At 35.8% G+C, this 11,050-nt stretch overlaps 2 pseudogenes; both read left to right on the plus strand.

Moving 5' to 3' along the window:
- Positions 1-1,129: 1,129 nt before the first annotated feature.
- LOC137624616 (alpha-aspartyl dipeptidase-like) lies at positions 1,130-5,847 on the plus strand (annotated as a pseudogene).
- An 874-nt stretch (positions 5,848-6,721) lies between these two features.
- Positions 6,722-7,462, plus strand: LOC137624617 (alpha-aspartyl dipeptidase-like; annotated as a pseudogene).
- Positions 7,463-11,050: the final 3,588 nt, after the last annotated feature.

The raw sequence follows: 11,050 nt of genomic DNA on the forward strand, positions 1-11,050 counted from the left end.
CTGAAAGACCCAGTTTTCGCAAAGCAGCTCCACTTGAAGATGGTCTGACATACTCCAAACACTTTGGAAAGTATCTTAACTTTCTTCCAGGTCACTTTCATGGCAGAGCTTCCAGTACCAAACGATAAAACCCTGAAATTCAGTCTGGAATTGTCAACTAATTGAGAAATGCCCTCTGCGAGTATTTAAGCCACAGTAGTATAACCGAGTTATCAATAATCTTACGGATATTGCACAAATACGCATTTCAAATAAACAAATCAACTAATTGGAAAACTAAACCTAGTCTAGGCCGCATTTTTATCATTAAGGGACTATCAACTAAAATCTTGAAAAGTAAACTTGTAAGTACATCGGGTTTCAGCTATATCAATGCAATGAAATCCATATAAAAGGGATCAATATGGCAATAAAATGTGATAAAACCGTCATTGGAATCTAAACCGAGCACTCCCATAATCATTGGATGAAAATGTGTATTATGTGCAGGGGAAATTAAATGGTCAGTTCTCTTAAATACACAAGAATAGTATAAATTATAATCCTTGATATCTGGTAACGAACTTTTTTAAACATACTGGCGTTGTTAATGATACTTGATAGAAACCCAAGCACTGCTGAATATTAAACTTAGAAAGAAGTATTTCGAAAGCAATACTGAAGAATTCCTATTCCATCATAAGCTCCTAACAACTTTCTGTAAAAGCAATTTAATGGAATCAACAAAATTGAATAGCTGTCGATCTTCATGAACATACGATGAAGATTTCCCAGAAATCCTTTCAATTGTACACGATTGGATCTGTAGACTCGGTGCTGGGGCCGGTAAGGCCATACAGTGGCGGAGTGCATCTGGAGTAATACACAGTTACATCATGAAGTACGACAGAGATGAAGAAAAAACGTTGGTAAAGTACGATTAAAAAAAAAAAGTTCAACAAGAGGCCGAAGGAATGCTGCAAAGCCCTTAAGTAATGCCTACAGTGCACCTCGTGAGGTCCTCTAAAGCAGCCCATTCACGATCAGTAATTACTGAAGGAATTCCTTCAGTGTCAGAACTAGGACGTCCACTATCGGTCAGTGCGTTCATCAGTGTAGGATAGACTACCGTGGCGATTAGACAATCGAAATGGCTTCCTCTATTTTTGGTGATAATGAGTTACTGTTGATGAGATTAGGGCTTGTTGCGGCGCATTCTACTTTGAAGAAACGAATTAAGATTAAATCAAAATGGTGTAAGGATTGGCTACAGGGAAGGGATATAAAATAACTTTTTTAATGGAAGAACCGAGATTTGAACCACAAGACTGGCTTAATTATTTATATTCATTCTCCTCGTGTTTGCAATAATTCAGCATATGAATTACCTTTTGTTTTCATAGGAGATGAGGTATTTGCGCTTAGAAATTATTTCTTAAAACCATTCAGCGCAAGAGTTGAATCACGAAAGAAAAATATTCAATTATAGACTATCTTGTGCTAGAAACGTCGTAGAAAATGCATTTGGCATTTTGACATCTAGGTTTAGGATTTTCTATAGCTCCTTAAATGTGGACTCAACATGCCATCACAATCTGTTCGCAACTTGTAGTGTTCTGCACAATTTTTCACGTAGCACTAAGAAAGACGACTATAGAGATTTAAATGTTGAACATCATGATGATGTCTCTCTTGTAGGCTTAAATGCAGGTTACGATAGACGTGCATCAAAAGCTAGCCTGCATTCAAAGGAAATATTTAGAAACTTTATTTTTTGCAATGAAGGAGCATTATGTTTTCAAGGACATATGATTGCTAAGAACTATTAAACTCTGTAAAACAACTGCATTTTCACAGGTTTTCAGAAAGACCAAGAAGTCAGCTGTGACTTACTATATGGAGCCAAATTACATCTATTAATAAACTTTTATATTATGAACCATCTGTATTTTTGATAATATAACTTTTTTGTTTGATAAATAATTAACAAATAATGTGTTTCTTACTCATATGCTTGTAAATTCGAGGTGGATGTTCTAATAGCTTCGTGATCCTTTAAAAACATCAAATCTTCATAGTAAGTCCAAGTTGGCGTCTACACATCTGCCCCAGTTCCAAACTGCATAGAATCTTCGACTTTTTTGCTTCTTTCCTGAAATTACTCCTGTAGATGTTGATTTTTTTTCTTCACTAAGTGTGTGGTTGCATCAGGATACTTTTCTTCGTTTTTTTCTGCTAATTTTCCATACGCTTCGTTTTTTTATATTTATTCAGATAATGTTTGACTTGATTTGCCAAAGGCATGGCTGTTCTTCGTATAACTGAAAAAATTTTCCCCCAAATTCTCTATCTTCCAGCATCTTAACTACTTAAACCTCACCCAAATCGATGCACCAACATTCTTCACACTCTGGCCATGTGGTTCACACTGATAACTTAACTGACTGGTAGCCATTCACGGTCAATGTTCCCTTCAGTGCGCGTTAGCCCCGCTTCCAAATTCAAGCAGAGTTTTGATTCTCATCAGTGTAACTGACAGTTGTACTGACAGGCCTCAAACAACTCCATTCACAATCATTTTTGCCAAGTTTGAAGGAATTCCTTCAGTAATTACTGATCGTGAATGGCTTGCTTAAAGGCACTTAAGCCCATCGGTTGAGCAGTAGGTTTGCAAGAGAAACTATTACAAAAATCAAACGGCAAACCGCAAGCTGCAGAACAAACAGAACGACCATCTTCCTTGAATAAAAGATCGAAAAAAGCCCTCCTACCTTGTATAGGTTTTGAAGCGCTGGTTTTCAAAAGTTGCTATGATACTGTGACAATTTACATTTAACGAAAAAAGGAGAGACAGAGAAACAGGCGACAACGATCATGCAACATTTACATGATTGATTGATTTAGTTATCAATTTAACCGATATCCCTTTAGCTATGAAGAGTTCGATGAAAAGTCGATTGTGACACGTGCCGATATACACACACATGTTCTGGGTGAATAACTATACATGAATATTATTAATATACATATATATATATATATATATATATATATATATATATATATATATATATATATATATATATACATATATACATATATACATATATATATATATATATATATATATATATATATATATATATACACATCTAATATTGTATCAAGCTTGATAGAAACCCCTTCACTTACACTATAAAAAAAAAAATTCTAATCAGAAATTCTCCGTAAAAATATACTGTATTCCAGTAAAATACAGGCGACCGTAATTTTTACCCTACTTTGTTATTAACTTTTACGGGCTGGTGACCGTAATGTCACACCTTAATGTCAATATATCGTTTTTTTTTTTTTTTTTTTTTTTTTTTTTTAACGGCAAATGCCAGGCAATATTTATTCCAAGATTTTTTTTTTTTACCGTTTTGCGGCAAAATTTTTATATGTATGTAGGATTGGCGATGGCAAGTAACAATAAACGTGACGAACAAAGACTAAGGAATCCCCCCCCCCCCCCTTTCCCCTTTACAATCCCCCACCACATGCATACACGGTTGTCAACTTGCGCAGTTACACAAAAATACTTTCAATGGTATAGTAGGGGTTACTACCATAGAATGCATAATGTATTTGATGGATATGGTATCAGAGAAAGAGGATATGGAAGAAGCTCTACTACTTGACTATCCATCAATATGTACCTAGAATGTTAACCCTGACATCGTACTTTTTCAAGTACTTTTCATTTCAGTAAAATTTTGTAACAAGTCTACAGGGCGTGGGAGATAAAAGTAAAAGTGCTCGTAAATCCCAAAACCTTACGCACATGAGAAAATAGTAAGAACAATAAATAAAGAAAATTTGCAATCAACAAAATGTCTCGGCAACAGAATCAAAAGTAACTAGTTCAACGGCCTAAATGTAGAATCTTAACTTTAAAGAATTAAGTAAAATCTAGCTTAAGGGGAAAAGAAAATATTGAGAAGGGCCATTCTCTGAAATATTTAACAATGTGAAAACAAAAGGTTCTTCAAAAACGAAAAATCCAGGCAAACGGTATTCTGAATAACAACTCCGTCTTAACAAATACGAACAAAAAGTACGAGAAATTTTAAACAAGTACACTGAGAAAAAATTAATGTCACCATCAAAATGGAAAATAAAAAATCAGGTTGGTTACATACTGGAATTCTTCAAGACAAATTCACAACCAAAACGCGAGAAGAAAAACCATTCTGCGTGGTTTGAGAGAGCGATAAGGGACATAGTAGCCTACTGGCCCTAAATATTATAATTTTTCAAATAAACATAACACTACCTCTAATACTTCCAAACAATACCTGCTTAGCATATAACCAAAAACTAAATTCAATGTCCTACATGGACCTATACGTATAGTCTTCAATATATACATTATATTCAAATTGCAACAATAACAAAGAATGAAATATAAAACACAAACAGATCCAACTAAAGGACTCCGGTAAAAGTAGAAATGAAAAGTGCAATTTAAATATAATACCAAGCAAAACTGCGGTTCCACCCCCCCCCCCCCTTTACCAGTAGCGAAAGAGAACTATGTTAATGCAGTGCAAACAAATTGAGATGATCTGCAATTTCTACCACCTCAAAAGGTAATTACAAGAAAGATAATGAGGATTGCGACATTTCCAAGACATTAAACCAAATATTTATAAATTCAACTACCACCTTACTATGAACCTTGGAGGTAGGGCTGCCATACACATCACACGTAATTTGAACATGAAAGAGTTCTGTCTTTAGTCAGCCCAGAGTTGTATAACAATCGTGTATCCTGCATTACAATTAATGTTATTCACGATTTAACATAAAATGGACATCATTAAACTAATATGAAACTATGAGAGATTACTCAAGTGCTATATATGGATGAGATCATGGCGAGGTAGATAGAGAAGGTTTGGGCATGCTCTTCGCACTCCCAGAGAGAATAGTTCACCAAATCTTCAACTGGGCTCCTCAAGGTACCAGAAGAGTTGGAGGACCGAGGTCTACATGGCTGAGGACTATGAAGAATGAAGTAAGAGATGATAAATGGGAGAATATTTAAAAAGCTCAGGAGAGACGACTGGCGAAATCTAACCGAGGCACTTTGCGTCAATGGGAGTAGGAGATGATGATGATGATAAACCTATTACTACTTACAGACAGTGATGGTGAACAGCATTAGTGAGTATTACCAAGCCTTACAAGATATCAAGCTGTTGCAGTGACACAGGTAAGACTCATCAAATAAGGGTGGCATCTAGATATCTTCTTTTGTCAAACTCAACTATCCATGGAACATGGTATTTGGAATGGGCGGCCAAGGACATAAAAGACTTCTTGAATAATAAAAATTGAAAAGTTTTATTTGTACTATATTCCTCGCGAACAAAGGATAAATATAGGGAAAATGCCAAAAATAAGAATTAACCTCCTTAGGGATACAAGCTAGAAGGGATTCATACTTCAGAAGACAAAAGTAGCAGCTGTAAACAGAGCAAAAGCTATATTCATTGGAGGAAGAAATTAGTTTCAGTTGTTAAAAGTGATTTTATGACAATTCAAATGAACCTGTTCAAAAGAGTTTTTGTGGATAATGATCCTTACATTGGAAGCAGTGCTGGGACTAATGTCTCGACAGTCTGTATAAAAACGACAAATTAGGTCAAGTGTATGCTCTTAAGCTTTAATACCTTTCTTTTAGTGCCTTTCAATATCAACCACCACTACATTGATGCAGATCCTGCATTTAAATACATGGGGGAAACAAGAGAGGAGCACATCATCCAGCATCATAGAATTCCTGGCACACCGCCTGTGTCATTTCAAATTCAACTGTGTTGAAAAGCCTTCACCCTGCCATACTTTATAGTGGGATATCGGAATACTTTATAATTATAGTTTCAAGTACAGTTTCTTGTTTATAGGGGGAAATCAGGAGTTTAAACTCTGCACGGGTTATTAACTTAATTAACCTTAATATGTGGAGCAAGGATACAACTATAAAAGTAGGTTCTTAATATCTATTATGAGTAAAATACAAAGTCCGTGGGAACAACGGAAAGATAAATTATCAGTGGGAAACCAGGACAAACAAGACAGTGCATCATGGGAACAGATAAGTGTTGCCAATGCTGGCACAATGTTGCCATTATTATTAATAAAACATGAATTAATCTGTTGATATGCAACATGAAATAATGCTTGAAAATTCATAATACAATAAATGATACATATAGGATAATGATAATGAATAATGATAATTGATAATAACAAAGAATAAGGGTATATGTTATATGTGTCATTTCATGTACCTACATACTTGATACAAGTCTCAATTCTGTAGAATATAAATTAGATATCTGAATAGTTTATAATTACAGTTTTAATTGTTTCTTGTTTATACCGGAAAGCAATCAGGTGTTTCCAGTTTAAACAATTCTCTCATTTCTTCTGTTGTGTATTTTATTCCCTCATTTCCTTTCTTCACTGGGATATTTTTTCCTGTTGAAGTCCTTGGGCTTATAACATCCTGCTTTGCCAAGTAGGGTGGTAGCTTAGCAGCTAAGCTACCTCAGTTGGAAAAGCAGACTGTATGTTGCTATAATTTTTAATATTACTTAGTCATTGGTGGTGAACAACATTCGTTAGCATTACCAAGCCGTAAAAAGCGATCAAACTGTTGCAGTGACAAAGGCAAGACTGATCACAAATAAGGATGGCATCTAGAAATTTTCAGCTCTTGTCAAACTAGACTATCCATGGAACATGGTATTTGGAATGGGCGGCCAAGAAAACAAGAGACTTCTTGAATAATAAAAATGTGAACCAAGTTTTATTTGCACTATATGCTTCGCGAACACTGGATAAATATACAGAAAATGCCAAGAAAGAATTTAACTCCTTGAGGATACAAGCTAGAATGTATTCAAAAGACAAAGTAGCAGCTGTAAACACAGCAAAAGCCATATCCACTGGAGGAAAAAAAAATTCGTTTCAGTTGTTAAAAGCGATTTCATGACAATTTAAATGAACCTGTTCAAAACAGTTCTTGAGGATGATGATCCTTACATTGGAAGCAGTGCTGGGACTAATGTTTCGACAGTCTGTATAAATACAACAAAATTATGTCATGTGTACGCTCTTAAGTTTTAATGCCTTTCTTTTAGTGCCTTTCAATATCAACCACCACTACATTGATGCAGATCCGGCATTTAAATACATGGGGGAAACGAGAGAGGAGCACATCAACCAGCACCATGGAATTCATTCCACACCATCTGTCCTTGGTCTGAGAGAAGGAACAACGCTTATTGTCACTTCAAATTCAGCTGTGTTGAATGGCCTTCACTCTGCCACATTTTATAGCGGGATATCTGAAGAGTTTATAATTATAGTTTTAAACTCTTTCTTGTTTATAGGGAAAAAAGCAGAGTTTACACTTTGTACGTGTCAGTAACTTCCTTAACATTAATAAGTAGGGCAAAGGCTACAACTTTAAAACTAGGTTCTTAACTACTATTAAGAGTAAAATACAAAGTCTGTGGAAACAATGGTAAGATAAATTATCAATAATAAACCAAGGCAAACAAGACAGTGAATCATGAGAACAACATAAGTGTTGCCAATGCTGACAAAATGTTGCCAAAACATATCAATAAGACATGAATTAATCTGTTGATACGCAACATATCGAATAATGCTTGGAAGCACATAATACAATAAATGATGTATAGAATAATGATAATGAATACTGGTAATTGATAAGAATGAATAAGTACATGTTAAATGTGTCTTTCATGTACCTACACACTACATACAAATCTCTCATTTCTGTAGCGTTTAAATTATACATCTGAATAGCTTATAACTATGGTTTTAAATTGTTTCTTTTTTTTTTTAATACCGGGAGCCACCAGGTGTGTTTCCACTTGAGTGGATTTCATTTTCTTGTTTCCATTCTTCCCCTAGCTATTTTTACTGTTGAAGTCGTTTGGCTTATAGTATCCTGCTTTTCCAACTAGGGTGGTAGCTTAGAAGCTAAGCTACCAACCTAGTTGGAAATGCAGGATGTATGTTGCTATAATTTTTTAAAATGACAATATATCGGTAGTGAAATATTGCTAACTGACAAAATCACTTATGAATGTTCAGTATTTGTTACAATGAATTATCAACATTATTAACTAATAACAATTTGCACTGCGATAATTATATTAAAACTACAGCAAGAAAGTACATTTCTGCTCTGTGCTTTTGGTTTGAAAATCGAAGTTGTTCCTTTAATGATTAATACGAAGTTAATATTCTCATGCTTACAGAAAGTGTGAACTAAAAATGCAAAATTTTCAAAACTAAAATCGTTTGACGAGCTCCCCACTGCCACTTCAAAACCAAGCAAAGAAAGTACTTTGGGTACAATAAGTCAAAACTCAAAAGTATAATTCCTCATATATTGCATATCGTTTTAACTCTGGTAAAAAAGCAATGGAGTGGAGTACCCGAAGTGTGTTCTCTGTCAAGAGATACTCTACGATGAACGCTTGAAATCCTCAAAACTACAAAGACATTTACAATGAAAACAAGCCGAGGACACAAAATCCCTTGACTTCTTCAAACGACAAGTCATCGGTAACTAGCCATGCAAATACATCAAGTTCACACTTTCAGACAGAGCACTGAAAGCATCCTTCTTAGCTTTTTTTCATATTGTCCGTGGTAGGAAAAAAAAATATAATAAACGACGATCGGAGAACATTTCCTGTTACCAGCAGTCAGGGACATAGTTCAGGAACGTTGTTGAAGTTGCTGCCAAGCAGGTTGATGTGTTACCCTTGTCAAACAATACTGTGAGCAGAAGAACACATATGGCCAAAGTGGTAACTAAACAACTTTTGGAGAAGATGAAAAACATGGGTACTTTTCACAGATGTCGCTTACAAACCAAAGCTGCTTGTGCATATCAGATTTCTCCGTGACGAAAAATTTGTGTAAGAGATGCGGTTCTGCAAAAATAGGAAGGATAGGACTATTGGTTACGTTGTTCCAGGTTTTGGATGAATACATGGAAAAAAAATCCATTGACTGTTACGCTGAGTGGGTGTGTGCACTGACGGAGCAGCTGCTATGACAGGTAAAAGTGGAATAATTGATTTAATAAAAGAAAAGGCTCAAAATGTCAACAGCCTTCATGCTAAACAGTGAGATACTCGTTGCAAAACGCATTGATGATCAAGGTGCACATCTTGATATAAAGTTGATAGAGGAACTCGTTGAAATGTCAAATGATGGAGGTAGGAAAATAAAGTTCTCTGTCCTTCCATTATCAGAGTTTTGACTCTACTCAAGAACTGATTTATCATGTTCTGGCTGAGAAGGCTCTGATACACATTTTCCCCTTTGCCACATCCTACTTATGTGAAAAGGGATTTTCCACATTGACAATACTTAAAACCAAGCGCAGAACAGTCTTACATGTGGACAACGACATGCGTCTGACGAGTGTAGGTAATAATGGCCATGGAAGAAATGGCCATGGTAAAAATGGCCATGGCCAAAGCCAAAAGTAGATACTGACTACAAAAAAAGTATTAAAAAATATTCAGAAAATATAAGATAGGCCTAAGTAAATTATTACTTATTTTGTAAAACGCAAATACAAAATCACTCTCATTCTGAGAATGCTCGTGTTTTAAACACACTATTGTCTGCTCTAGATATTTTTATGAATAAAGAGTTTTGATCTGGCTCTGTTTTGCAGTTAGGATATTTGAATTAGGAGATCAACCTGATCACAAATTATGAAATATGTTCACTAGATCAAAAAAAAATTAGAACAATTAGTTAAGTGAAGCTTAAATTACAGATGTACTTACAAATTGGATGAATGATTGAATGAGTAAATTTTTAGAGATCAAATGAAATAAGAACAATTGTTTAAGTGAAACAGAAATTACAGGTGTACTTACAAAATGGTTGAATGATTATGAGTCTAAAATTTTAGAGTTCAAAAGTGACGAGTTCTGACACTTCAAAAGAAAGAACAATTAAACGGTGAATGGTAGTTCACTTTAATTACAGTAATTTACAGCAACTCTTCCCATTTAGAGTATAAATAGAAGATGGTGTACAGTAATAATGGCCATTATTACCTACACTCATAGAAGATACCAGTTTGGTAAATCATTTACAAAGATGGAGACCACAAGTAATAAAGGCAGAGAAAAGATGTGTTAATGGATATATGTACACTAGGCACAGCACAACAAACAACTACAGACATTGGAATGTACCAAGCGAGGATCTGGTTGTAAAGGCAGACTCAGAACACCGGTTGACACACTAAGATCCAGTGTCTGTGAACGTCCATAACCACCAACCAAACGAGATTGAAGTTCAAGTTACAGTCGCTAGAGTGTCAATGAAGAGAAGAGCCACAGAAACAAGGGACAAACCACGCAACATATACCAGGGAGTACTACAAGAACTGGATGATATGACAAGGGCCTTCCTTCCACAAGAAGCAACCTGTAAGCGGACAATACGGAACCAACGAATTGCTGATCTGCCACCTGAACCCGCAAGACTGCAGGATATACAGTTACAGGGTGCTTGGACTGAGACAAGTGATGCCCAGCAAAACCAGCTACCAAGGCGTTTCTTACTCCATGACAATGGCCCAAATACAGACTCCAGAGTTATCATCTTCGCGACTGATGACCACCTTCGATTACTTGCAGAAGCTGACACCTGGCTGATGGATGGATGCTATGCCATTGCACCAGCTGGATTTCTCCAACTCTACACAATTCAAGTACCACTCAGGTCAATTGGCATACCAGTTGTCTACGCCTTACTCCAAAGAAAGACACAGGCGACCTATGAAGAAATGTTTCAGGCCATTCAGACAGCTTGTGAGGAACGGAGATTACAACCAGACCCTGAGAAAATCATCCTTGACTTTGAGGCAGCTGCAATATCTGCTGTTAAACAATGCTTTGGAGATGACATTGGTATTCAAGGTTGTTTTTACCACCTTACCCAGTCA

Source organism: Palaemon carinicauda, chromosome 31 (genome assembly GCF_036898095.1).
Source record: "Palaemon carinicauda isolate YSFRI2023 chromosome 31, ASM3689809v2, whole genome shotgun sequence".
Lineage (NCBI taxonomy): Eukaryota > Metazoa > Arthropoda > Malacostraca > Decapoda > Palaemonidae > Palaemon > Palaemon carinicauda.